This window comes from Schistocerca americana, chromosome 4 (genome assembly GCF_021461395.2).
Source record: "Schistocerca americana isolate TAMUIC-IGC-003095 chromosome 4, iqSchAmer2.1, whole genome shotgun sequence".
Taxonomy (NCBI): domain Eukaryota; kingdom Metazoa; phylum Arthropoda; class Insecta; order Orthoptera; family Acrididae; genus Schistocerca; species Schistocerca americana.
In genome coordinates, this window is record NC_060122.1 from 367,990,067 (window position 1) to 368,002,654 (window position 12,588).

A 12,588-nucleotide genomic window follows, 5' to 3' on the forward strand; every position below is an offset into this window, starting at 1 on the left:
ATTGTCTTTATTCTAGTACAAAACACACATAGGGTCGTACACAGTGTGCCTAAAGTAGTCACTAAGCCTAGCTAGTTACTTTTCCAGTTGGGAGGAATGGGGGAGCGAATAAAGAAAACTTTCTTCATTGTAAAAATGTTTCAATGGTCTATCCATATGCAATGACTCAAATAAAATGTCAGCATTATTTATTTCTTAGAATTTTCATATTTTCTGCTTTCTTTACCACACATGCTAATTTTGTATCCTTCATTTCATGATGCTCTTTTTAATCTCTTGATGTCACGATATTTGATAGAAGTACCCTCTTTGGTATTTGACAGCAACACTGCACTTTAATGTAGTCATTGCCTCTGGAAATCCTTGTGTATTGCCTGCGTAACTTTGCAAAAACAGTTCTATCTGCGTTTTGCCTGGTTTTCCATCTTTGAATTGAATAGCAGTCCGGAACCGAGCGACCGCTACGATCGCAGGTTCGAATCCTGCCTCGGGCATGGATGTGTGTGATGTCCTTAGGTTAGTTAGGTTTAATTAGTTCTAAGTTCTAGGTGACTGATGACCTCAGAAGTTAAGTCGCATAGTGCTCAGAGCCATTTGAACCATTTTTTAACAGGAAGGGTCCTCAGTCTTTGGACTTGATACATCCCAAGAACTTTACACCTCAGAATTGTTCTGGGAACTTCATACAATTTAGTTTCACTTGCTATGGGCATCCCATTCTGAAGAGCTTCCGAAGCTTAAAATATCTAATTTTCTTCACAGCTGAGAACTCATTGACCTCCTCTTTTCCCATGTTAAATTACAGTTGTCAAACACGAAAATCAAAAATTGAAGGAGAAGGTTGTTTTAAGGAAGAAACGCAGCCGAGAGCTCCAAACTAATAGGCATTCAGAAGACAAATAGTATTTTAACACCAGAAGGTGACGGTATATGTGCCATATTCTTACAGTAGATGACAACTATTGGACCTTAGAACTGTACTGTAACAGAAGAAGCCAAGAACTGGTATGTGCCATAAGATGACAATGGCTGTAACCTGCTAGACCACTTTCATTTTATATTCAGTTGCCCTTAAACATGAAACGAAATTGTCACAAATTGCTCTGTTCATTACCTGAGGCCTTTCTAATTAAGCATACGTGTCTCTGACAGTCATTTGAGGAGTGGAAATAACATTGACTTAGAAACTGTGTTTCTCAGGAAGCTTACTTATTTCTGACAGTAATTTTATATATGGAAATTCTTTAGGTACATGTATTTTTGACAGACATTTTAAACATACAATGAACAATGTGACATTTGAAAATAACGTGTATTTGGTTGAGCTTCACAAGAACAATACACAGAATTTACATGTAGAATTATTTAATTTGGAGCTCCACTGCGCCTTGCCCCAAGTGTGGTACAAAACTTAAGCTATAGTCATTGACCAGTATCAGATGTGTGGGGAAAAGATGGTGTTTGGTAGATCCGTATTAATAACTAGTAAAATACTATTTTGTGATTGGTTGCTTCGCTTTAAGAACCAGTTAAAGTACTGGACTGTAGCAGGCTGTGTATAAATAATGGACTCTAATTACCTGTTCCGTTTTAGTGGCCATTACTGTATTGGGCTGTCATTGGCTGACTGAATAGCCTGCCATCGTTATGTCACTGATCCCGCATCTTTCATTACCGGATCGTGGGTTTGCTACTGAATTGTGCATCTGACTTTTCCAATGTAAACCAAGTACGCTGGTGTCATCATAGCCATACTAGTACTGCCTTCTATCGAGGTGGATTTTTAAGCTCTTCTTGAAGTTTGAGAGTGTTTCTCATGTCTCATATGACTTGCACCCCAGGAGGCTTAGTATTGTCATATTTGGCTCTCCCATTGACCTGAGTACCTCCGAAGGACTGCAGTCTGATCCAGGGGCCTCATCAGTGCAGCAGTAGTGCACCAACAGTGCAGTAGGGAGTCGCATATTTAGTTTTCATATTTCTTTTGTAGTTTGATTCTTAATTTCTTTCCGAGTGTTTGTGCGATTGCATATTTAATTACATAAAATCCTTGCGTATTCTCGTATTTGAGAGGAGTAACGTTGTTTATTGATAGCTGTAAAGTATAAATTCGGGGAGTCGTTAGTCAGCTGTTTGTTTTGGACAGCCAGTGCTTTCTGTTTATTTCACAGAGTCAGTTAGCAGCAGAAAGAGGCCAGTGCAGTTTCATCCGTGGTTGCAGAGTGACGTATGCGAGCAGCAGTAGCAGAAACTAATCGTATATTCAGTTTTTCGTATTAGTTCCGCAGGTTCAATTGAAATTACTTTGTGTGATTGTGTGCTTGCGTGGTGAAATTTTTCGGATCTTTGCAGATTATCGAATTAGAAAGGGGTAGTATCAAATTTTAATAACATTAGAGTGTAACATCGTGTAGTTGGTTGTCATTTGTATTAAGACAGAGGTAGGATCGCGTTGTAATATCTGTATAGTGGCGTGGTTGTGGTCATTTCATTGCTTGGTTCGTAAGTAATTGTACATATATCACAGCTCAATCAGGCTCTGGTGACGCAATTGTGCAGTTGCATATTGCTGTTTTATTTGTCGCGACTTTATACGTCCAGATATTAGCAATAGGATGGATAGGGTGTGTGCGTGCTGTGTTCGGGCGCAGGAGGAACTGGCCGCGGTTCGCGTGCTGTTGGCCACGGTCAGCCGCCTTCAGGCTGCTGCCTCGAGGTGCAGCGACGGCAGAGGGTCTGGCACGTAGCTTGAGACACCGCAGGTGTCGCTTGCTGCGTCGGCTGACTCAGCCGCCGAGGCACCTTCTAGTGTACCCGGCGGGTTGGGGCCGCCCTCACCTCAGGGTGAGTGGCGGACTGCAACGCGTTCGCGTCACTCGAGGCGGAGGGTCAATGTGAAGGCTGGCCGGTTGGCCTCGCCCGTTCATCCTGTCAGTGGGCAGGTGGCCGCTCCTTCAGCAGGGCCTGAGCAGGCACACGGGGGCAAAAGCTTGCTGGTTATTAGGAACTCCAACGTTAGGCGGGTGATGGAGCCCCTTAGGAAAATAGCGTACAGGGCTGGAAAGAAATCCAGCGTGCACTCGGTTTGTCTGCCGGGGGGCCTCATCCAAGATGTGGAGGCGGCCTTGCCTGTGGCTATCGAGCGTACGGGGTGCAGTCGTCTGCAAGTAGCTGCTCACGTCGGCACCAATAATGTCTGTCGCTTTGGTTCTGAGGCGATCCTCAGTTCGTACAGGCGGCTGGCGGATTTGATGAAGACCGCTGGCCTCGCACGCGGGGTGCAAGAAGAGCTCTCTATTTGCAGCATCGTTCCCAGAGTGGATCGGGGTCCTTTGGTTTGGAGCCGAGTGGAGGGTCTCAACCAGAGGCTTCGTCGACTCTGCGACGGTCTTGGCTGCAGATTCCTAGACTTACGCTATTGGGTGGGTAATTGTAGGACGCCATTAGATAGGTCAAGGGTGCAAAACACAAAGGAAGCGGCTACTCGGGTAGCAGAGTACTTGTGGCGTGCACATGGGGTTGTTTTAGGCTAGGCAGTAGTGCGAGGTGTCCTGGTGAACACTCACCAGTCAACGTACAGGCAGGGAAATCAGGACGCGGACAGTGTAAAGACACTTCAGCTATCAAGATATTAGCAGTAATTTTCAGAGTGTTCGGAATAAAGTTCCTGAATTTACTGCCCTCCAGGAAGCGCGTGCCATGCAAATTATTCTCGGGACTGAGACCTGGCTGAACCCTGAGAAAGGAAGTTCTGAAATATTTAGTGAGGGTTGGAACGTGTATCGGAAAGACAGATTAGACACCGTAGGAGGTGGTGTCTTCATTACAGTTGACAAAAATATTGTGTCTACTGAGGTCGAAGTAGAGTGTGTTTGTGAAGTTATCTGGAAACGTTTAACAGGGCTAGGAGAAATAATGTTAATTGTTGGGTGTTATTACCGGCCACCAGGTTCCAACGTGACAGTCCTAGAATCACTGAAAGGGAGGCTACACTCCGTATCGCAGATGTACCCGGATCAAGCTATATTAGTCGGAGGCGTCTTCAGCATACCTAGTATAGACTGGGATGTCTATGGATTCATTACAGGTGGTACAGACAAGCCGTCGTGTGAATTACGTTTGAACACATTATCCGAAAATTGTCTTGAGCAGCTAAATCGACAGCCAAGTGTAATGGAAATATTTTTGATCTGGTAGCCACGAACAGACCAGACCTCATCGACGGTGTCAGTGCTGAGATCGGGATTAGTGACCATGATGTCATTAAGACTAAGGTTAAGAAAGTTAAAATGTCTGTCAAGAAGGCTAGGAGAGTATTCTTGCTAGAAAGAGCAGATAAGCAGTTGTTAGCATCCCACTTAGTAAATGAATCGGCTTCATTTACTTCTTGTACTATGGACGTGGAAGAATTATGGGCAAATTTTAAACACATTGTAAATCACGCATTGGAGAAGTATGTGCCGAAAAAGTGGGTTACGGACGGAAAAGACCCACCGTGGTTTAACAGCGCAATTCGAAGAGTGCTCAGGAAGCAAAGACAGTTACACTCGTGGTACAAGAAAGATCGGGAGAATGACGACAGGTAAAAGTTAGTAGAGATTCGTGCTGCTGTAAAAAGAGCGATGCACGAAGCATACAACCATTACCACCGTCATACCTTAGCTAAAGATCTTGCTGAAAACCCAAGGAAATTCTGGTCTTATGTAAAATCGGTAAGCGGGTCGAAGGCTTCCATCCAGTCACTCGCTGATCAGTCTGGCCTGGCAACGGAAGACCGCAAAACGAAAGCTGAAATTTTAAATTTAGCATTTGAGAAATCTTTCACACAGGAGGATCGTACAAACGTACCACCGTTTGAGTCTCGTGCAGATTCCCGTATGGAGGACATAGTGATAGACACCCCTGGGGTTGTGAAGCAGCTGAATGGGTTGAAAATAAATAAATCGCCAAGTCCTGATGGGATTCCAATTCGGCTTTACAGGGAATACTCTACTGCATTGACTCCTTACTTATCTTGCATTTATCGCGAATCTCTTTCCCAACGTAAAGTCCCGAGCGACTGGAAAAAAGCGCAGGTGACCCTTGTATATAAGAAGGGTAGAAGGACGGATATTCAAAATTACAGAGCAATGTCCTTAACATCGGTTTGTTGCAGGAGTCTCGAACATATTCTTACTTCGAATATAATGATTTCCTCGAGACAGAGAAGTTGCAGCCCATGCATCAGCACGGCTTTAGAAAGCATCGCTCCTGCGAAATGCAATTCGCCCTTTTTTTACATGATATCTTGCGAACCATGGATGAAGGGTATCAGACGGATGCCATATTCCTTGACTTCCGGAAAGCGTTTGACTCGGTGCCCCACTGCAGACTCCTAACTAAAGTACGAGAATATGGGATTGGTTCCCAAATATGTGAGTGGTTCGAAGACTTCTTAAGTAATAGAACCCAGTACGTTGTCCTCAATGGTGAGTTTTGATCGGAGGTGAGGGTATCATCTGGAGTGCCCCAGGGAAGTGTGGTAGGTCGGCTGCTGTTTTCTATGTACATAAATGATCTTTAGGATAGGGTGGATAGAAATGTGCGGCTGTTTGCTGATGATGCTGTGATGTACGGGAAGGTGTCGTCGTTGAGTGACTGTAGGGGGAGACAAGATGATTTAGACAGGATTTGTGATTGGTGTAAAGCATGGCAGCTAACTCTAAATATAGAGAAACGTAAATTAATGCAGATGAATAGGAAAATGAATTCCGTAATGTTTGAATATTCCATTAGTAGTGTAGCGCTTGACACAGTCACGTCGATTTAATATTTGGGCGTAACATTGCAGAGCGATATGAAGTGGGACAAGCATGTAATGGCAGTTGAGGGGAAGGCGGATAGTCGTCTTCGGTTCATTGGTAGAATTTTGGGAAGATGTGGTTCATCTGTAAAGGAGACCGCTTATAAAACACTAATACGACCTATTGTTGAGTACTGTTCGAGCGTTTGGGATCGCTATCAGGTCGGATTGAGGGAGGACATAGAACCATTTCAGAGGCGGGCTGCTAGATTTGTTACTGGTAGGTTTGATCATCACGTGAGTGTTACGGAAATGCTTCAGGAACTCGGGTGGGAGTCTCTGGAAGAAAGGAGGCGTTCTTTTCGTGAAACGCTACTGAGGAAATTTAGAGACCCAGCATTTGAGGCTGACTGCAGTACAATTTTACTGCCGCCAACTTACATTTCGCGGAAAGACCACAAAGATAAGAGAAATTAGGGCTCGTACAGAGGCATATAGGCAGTCATTTTTCCCTCGTTCAGTTTGGAAGTGGAACAGGGAGAGAAGATGCTAGTTGTGGTACGAGGTACCCTACGGCACGCATCGTATTGTGGATTGCGGAGTATGTAAGTAGATGTAGATGTATCGACTTAGTTCTTTCATTGTCTGTAAAATTCTTCTCCCAGTATTATATTCCCATTCATCTTCTACAACTTAATCTTCTCATTCCACAGGCTGGTCCGAGGCAAATAGTACGTTTTCAATGCTCTATCTCGTTAAGATATAAATGCACTCTTGCCATCTACTGCAATTTGTTCGGACTCCAAACAGTATGCAGTTCAGTGTGAAACGTTAGAAATGTAAGTGCGTATTTATCCAGTGAAGGAGTACTGTCGTCTGCACACCATGGCAGCCGTCCAACACGCACAGCGCAATGGAAGAGATGATTATTTCCGTGTTCCAGACAGATAAACAATATCCAGATGAATAAAACAGCCGTTTGAGACGGGTTCTGAAACCACTGAGAAGCATAAATGACGCAACATGACAGTTCGAATGCCGGAAAGTATCCAACGAGTTGCTCCAGCTCTGCATCGAAGCCCATAGTGATTTATCCGCCGCCACTCCAGAGTGTTGCATATCTATAGTACGTATATTTCAGACGGTTGTGCAAAATGATTTCAAGTTCCGTCCGAATCAGTTGCAAGCAACTGAACAGTTGCGACATGGAGATAAAGTGAGCAAGCGCAATTTCTGCACAATACTATTGGTCAGAACTGATCAGGATTACGCGTTTCTGAGGAATTCTGGGATTTGAAGTAAAAATTGTTCCGTTATAGGCTGTAAAACTGAGCATAGATTTGTTGCTATTGTCCAGTTTCATCTCTGATGTCATTGTTACGCATTTTCATCGGATCTGTATGTAACATGTACAGTACATAATGGGGTATGTTTTCTTTCGAAAAGTGTATTGAGGCTGTGGACCCGTGCACAAACAAGACTGTTGAAATGTTATGATGTTCGATGAGGTTAATTTTAATATGAACAGGTTTGTCAATAAACAAAACTTCCGATATTACTAGGACACAAACATCGGCCGGCGGTGAGTGGGTATTAGTACATGGCGTATGCGGCCGCGATTAAATATTTTTTCATTCTGATGTTACCGGGACATTACCGACTAAACGCAATATGATCTCGGCACGATGGGTCTTCAGCCCACATGGCCAGTAATTCAGTTAGGCGCCTTTTTCCCCGGCATTATTCTCATGATTCGGTGATATCGCACGGCCGCAGGATCACCTGATCTTTCAACTGCCAAGTTTTATTCTGTGGAGAAATCTCCAGAACAAAGTTTTCTCACGGTAACTGCACAATACCGATAAACTGAAAGTTGCAATCCAGAAAGAATCCAAAACCATTCCTGAAGAAATGATTGAGAACGTGGGGAGAAGGATCCGCGAACGTTTTCGGTAATACATGGTCAATGATAGACGCCATTTTTCTAACATACTTCTTAAGAAACAAACTTGCATTGGGATTTTTAGCAATAGCAGTGTGTACAATAGTTGTCTATTCATTATTAGGTGTAAATATACATCAAATCACATAATAACTGAATGAAAATTTACTACTTTTAGTGGATCACCCTGTGTCGCGTAGTATTCTTCAGTTCCATGGTATAGCCTTTCTACATGTATCTTCCAGCTTTCAGCTTTCCCTTCATTTCGTAGTGCTGGCTTACTATCTGAGCCTTGATACTCATTCTACTGCTTCTGTTTTCTCCAAAGGCCTCTTAAGTTATCGTAGAGGCGGCATCTATCTCTCCCTTGGTTATGTATGCTCCTATAGGATTGCATTTGTCATCTAGCTATTTCCTCTTATGCATTATTCACTGTCTGTGCAGCTCACATTTGAACGTCTTTGTCCTCATTTCCATACTCCATTTCTTGCACTTTTATATTTCCTCCTTACATCCGTTTATTTCAATAACTTTTTCGTTGTCTAAGGACTATTTATTAGCTCAGTATCTCTCAAAGCTGTTGATTCGTGTTCCATTCTGCTTCCTGCCCCGCTTTCAGTCAGTTGTTGTCTAATACTCCTTTTGAAACTACCATAAATCTCTGTTTCCTTCAATGTATTCACGTCTCGCCTTAGTTACCCCATTATCTGTAATCTCCTAGGTATCAATTTAGACTTGGCTATTAATAATTGTGGTCGGAGCTGTCGCTTCTCCTGGAAATATTTTACAGCTTAGAAACTGGTTTCCATGTCTCTGCCTCACCATTATATAACCTGAGTGCAGCCTTCTAAAGTCTACTGGTCTCCCCACGTATACAGCCTCCTTGCGTGTTTCTTAAATCCATTTAAGTAGTAGTTCTACCAGGTGGCTTCCTCTTTATTCCTTTCTGCCAGCCCTTATTCTCCAACTGATATTTTTTCTCTGCCTTTGCCTACTATCAACTTTCAAGCCCCCACCACAATTAAACCATCTTGATAATTTCTTTTATCTCACAATATTTTCTTTCAACCTCTTCGCCTTCTACACAACTAATTGGGGTATAAACTTGCACTATTGTGTCTATTGGCTTCGTGTCTGTCTTTATACGATAGTGCTTTATCTATGCCAATTCACAGAAGCATACCCGCATTGCTACTTTCTTATCGAATAGAGCTACTATTGTGTTGACCTAGTTTGATTCCGTACTTATGACTATTTGCTCATCTGACCAGAAGATCTGTTATAAACATATCTTTCGGCAGCCTATTCTTTTCCCAATTTACATCCTCTAGTCGACATACTTGGTTACTCTCCGACTCGTCAAATATGTTTTGTTTTTCCTAATGACATCCCCCTGAATAGTCCTCGCCTGGAGATCAAAATGGGAAACTGTTTTCCCTCCAGTATATTTTACCCGAGATGATGCATCATTTAACCATACAGTAGAGCAGTATGGCCTCGGGAAACATAACAGTTTCCTCATTCTTTCATCTTACTGAAGGTGGTAGCTCAATATCAGGTATGATTTCTCGTACCATGAAATTAGCTGCTCACTCTTTAAAGGATGTATGTTAAGAAATTAACCGTTTTTCCCTTTCGATTTGACTACTACTTTCTACAACGGGTCTGCTGTTCTATGTATACTTTCAGCATGACGTCTGATGACATACTGAAGCCATGCACTTGCACTTCTGTATTGGAAATTCCTCGATATGGCCTGGGCAACATTCACGGCCATTCGTTAGCGACTGGCGTCTTCACGCTTCTCACAACAATACTCTGCGATCTGCTTACAAAAAAGCTCATAGGTTCACTTGAGTTGCGGCGAACACCGTCTTCTCACCTGAGTACGTCCTCCAGTAAAATCTGCTGCTGGGTTCGCTACCATAAAACTGTAGACGGCTGAAATACGGGTAAATATCCTGTTGTCCGCCTCTGCCTAGTGGGATTTGCTTTTAATATAGGCAGTAAAGACCACTCCGAATACATTTTTAACTAATCTTACAAACTGACTAATATTTGAAACAATACAACATGATAACTTTACCTAAACTGATGACTGATACTCGTCGAATTATGCAATTAGGAGAATGGAATTTGGACCAAAGCACAATTTCCAGTATGGTTTGTATTTGAGACGAGACTGAAAGTCGATGTTAGCAAACGGAATATACAAATTTACCTCCTGTTAAACCGATTGTACATAGTAAAAAGATGTATTCGGTTTCTAGTAGGACAGGGATCGGTATGTCAAGGAATAAGTAGTATTTTAGAAAATACGTTCCCCTTGCAGTACTAGGTCAGCTAATATTACTCATTACGAACTAATCTAAAATGTGGCGTTGAGTTATATCGCATTCAATAATGTGCTGGACATAATGACTCACAGAAACCGGCTTCCACTTTAAAAGGAAATAGGTTTTCCTTTTTCATTTCTTTATTGGCAGTTGGTAGTCGCCCCATAGTCTTTTCATCAGGCTGTGTTTTATTTTCGTGTTACGACTGACGTAAATTACTAGAGGAAGGCGGATAATTTTGGGCACCGGCTTGTTTGTGTTTATACCGAGTATCCAGTGAATGAAGGATCATTCACCAAACTGGACTCGGCATATCGTTTATTCTTAACTAATTGTTACAGCATCACAGTCTGCTGTTGTCAACGTACATGGTGTCTCCACATAGGACGTAGTGCATCCGCCGCCCTAACCTATTTTACTAATAAAAATAGTCATTGTTGTATATTTTCTTTGCCCTGTTCCCTGTTCCCTGTTTTACCAAATCCAAGTTTGAAAGGCTTTACGCAACAGAAACCAAAACTACGTGCATTGTTATAACGAAAGTACGGAACAAAATTTTTACCTTTACCACACTTTAATTTTTTCAAAAACTATAAAACGTAAAATATTTACAATTCAGCAGCCAAGTATTACAAGAGCATTAAAAGTTTAAATTACAAAGTTCATAGTGATGGATAAGTTTAAGTTTTGAGAAAAGTTTCTCAAAACAGCCACTCGAAATTCTTTGCTAACATTTAGCTCGACTTCGTAACTGCCAAAACTGAGAAGTCACTCACACACAACTACATAGCTGTAAAAGGAAGCAGGTACCTCATTGTATTTTGGCTCCAATCCCTTGCTCCAATGTATTCAAAACTCCATAAAACTCAGAACATTAAATTTATTTTATAGTGAGGTGGCAGAGATGAGATGAGAAAAGCATAGATGAGTTGTTCTTGCCCTTTTGTATTTAGAAATGATAGTCCAAGAGCATTTTTGACTGGATTTTAATCCAATTAAACTTATCTTATTCATCGTTCAAATACTTTTCGAAGTCAATTTCCAGTGTTAGATGATGATGAAGAGGGCAGGCTTTTATTTCCATTGGTAACTAGCGAGCCATTTTCCATTCTGATTCGCCACAGCTCTAATTTTTCTATTAATTCCTTCACTCTTTCGTTCTAAGGTAGTACCGTTGTTTGACTATTTGAAACGAAGTGTTAAGAATATTTAGTTCCTCAAAAACATCGGTGAGGTAAACCATTTTCCATAGAAAATCTCAGTTCCTGAAACTGACTACGAGAGAGTGAATTTTCTTCTTTAAGAAACAGAATATCTCATCTCTCAATTCGAACATCCTTTTAGTATGTTGCCCCTTTAAAACCATCGAAGATAAGTAAAAAAGAGCAATTGAGTGTGTTCAGCACCCATTTCCTCACACAGTACTTTAAAATACCCGGAACTGACAGATTTTTGCCTTAATATTCTTAACTGCTTTTACAGTCCTTTACAGGAGGTCATGAAGGGGTGGGATAAGTTCTTTAGCTGCCAGAGACTCCCGATACATCATGAAGTCAGTCCATACCGCGTCAGGAGCTACAGCTTTAACTTTTGCTTGCAGTCCACCATGAATTCCAGATACTGATTAGCATTCTCTGTGAATATTCCACTGCACCTATTCCATGATACCCCGTTACGATTCAAAAACGTACTAATCATGGCCGGCCGCGGTGGCCGAGCGGTTCTAGGCGCTTCAGTTCGGAACCGCGCAGCTGCTACGGTCGCAGGTTCGAATCCTGTCTCGGGCATGGATGTGTGTGATGTCTTTAGGTTAGTTAGATTTACGTAGTTCTAAGTCTAGGGGACTGACGACCTCCGATGTTAAGTCCCATAGTGCTTAGAGAAGTTTGAACCATTTTTTTTACTAATAATGACAAAAAAGATTTAAGCTGTAGTTGTTTTTATTATCAGCGCACGGAAAAGCAATTCCTTCGGAATGTTAAGTTCATGACCAGAACCGACGTAATCAACCAAATGAGCATCTTTATGATTATCAGTCGTTTCGTCCAGTTGAAGAGAAAAACTGGTGTTATGCAATTTATCGATTAACTGCTCCAGTTAATCGTCAGAAATGTCTACAATTCCTTCACACACTTTGTCGTTAGAGATAGGAATGCTTTTCAACTGTTGAGCAAGAGAGTTAATAAACATTGTTGATATTGTGTTAATCGATCCTGGTAAAACCAGAGTTTCTGGAACTGTGTGTGGTTTCTAGGATTTAGCAATCCTATTTGAAATCTGATAAGAGGCTAAAAGGTCTTAGAAGTCACATTCGTCGTAATAGCAAATATCATCTAGGCTGACAAAAAATTATTTTTGTTTTCCGTTGATTCAGGACGTTTGGTTTCAAGATGTCTTTAAGTTTTCAGGATTCATGCTTTCAACCTGTGAAATGGTTAAAAAATACTTACCACGGTCATTCTTCAATACTGATTTTAGCTTTCATGAAGCGCCAAAGAAATTGGTATAGGCATCCATATTCAGATATA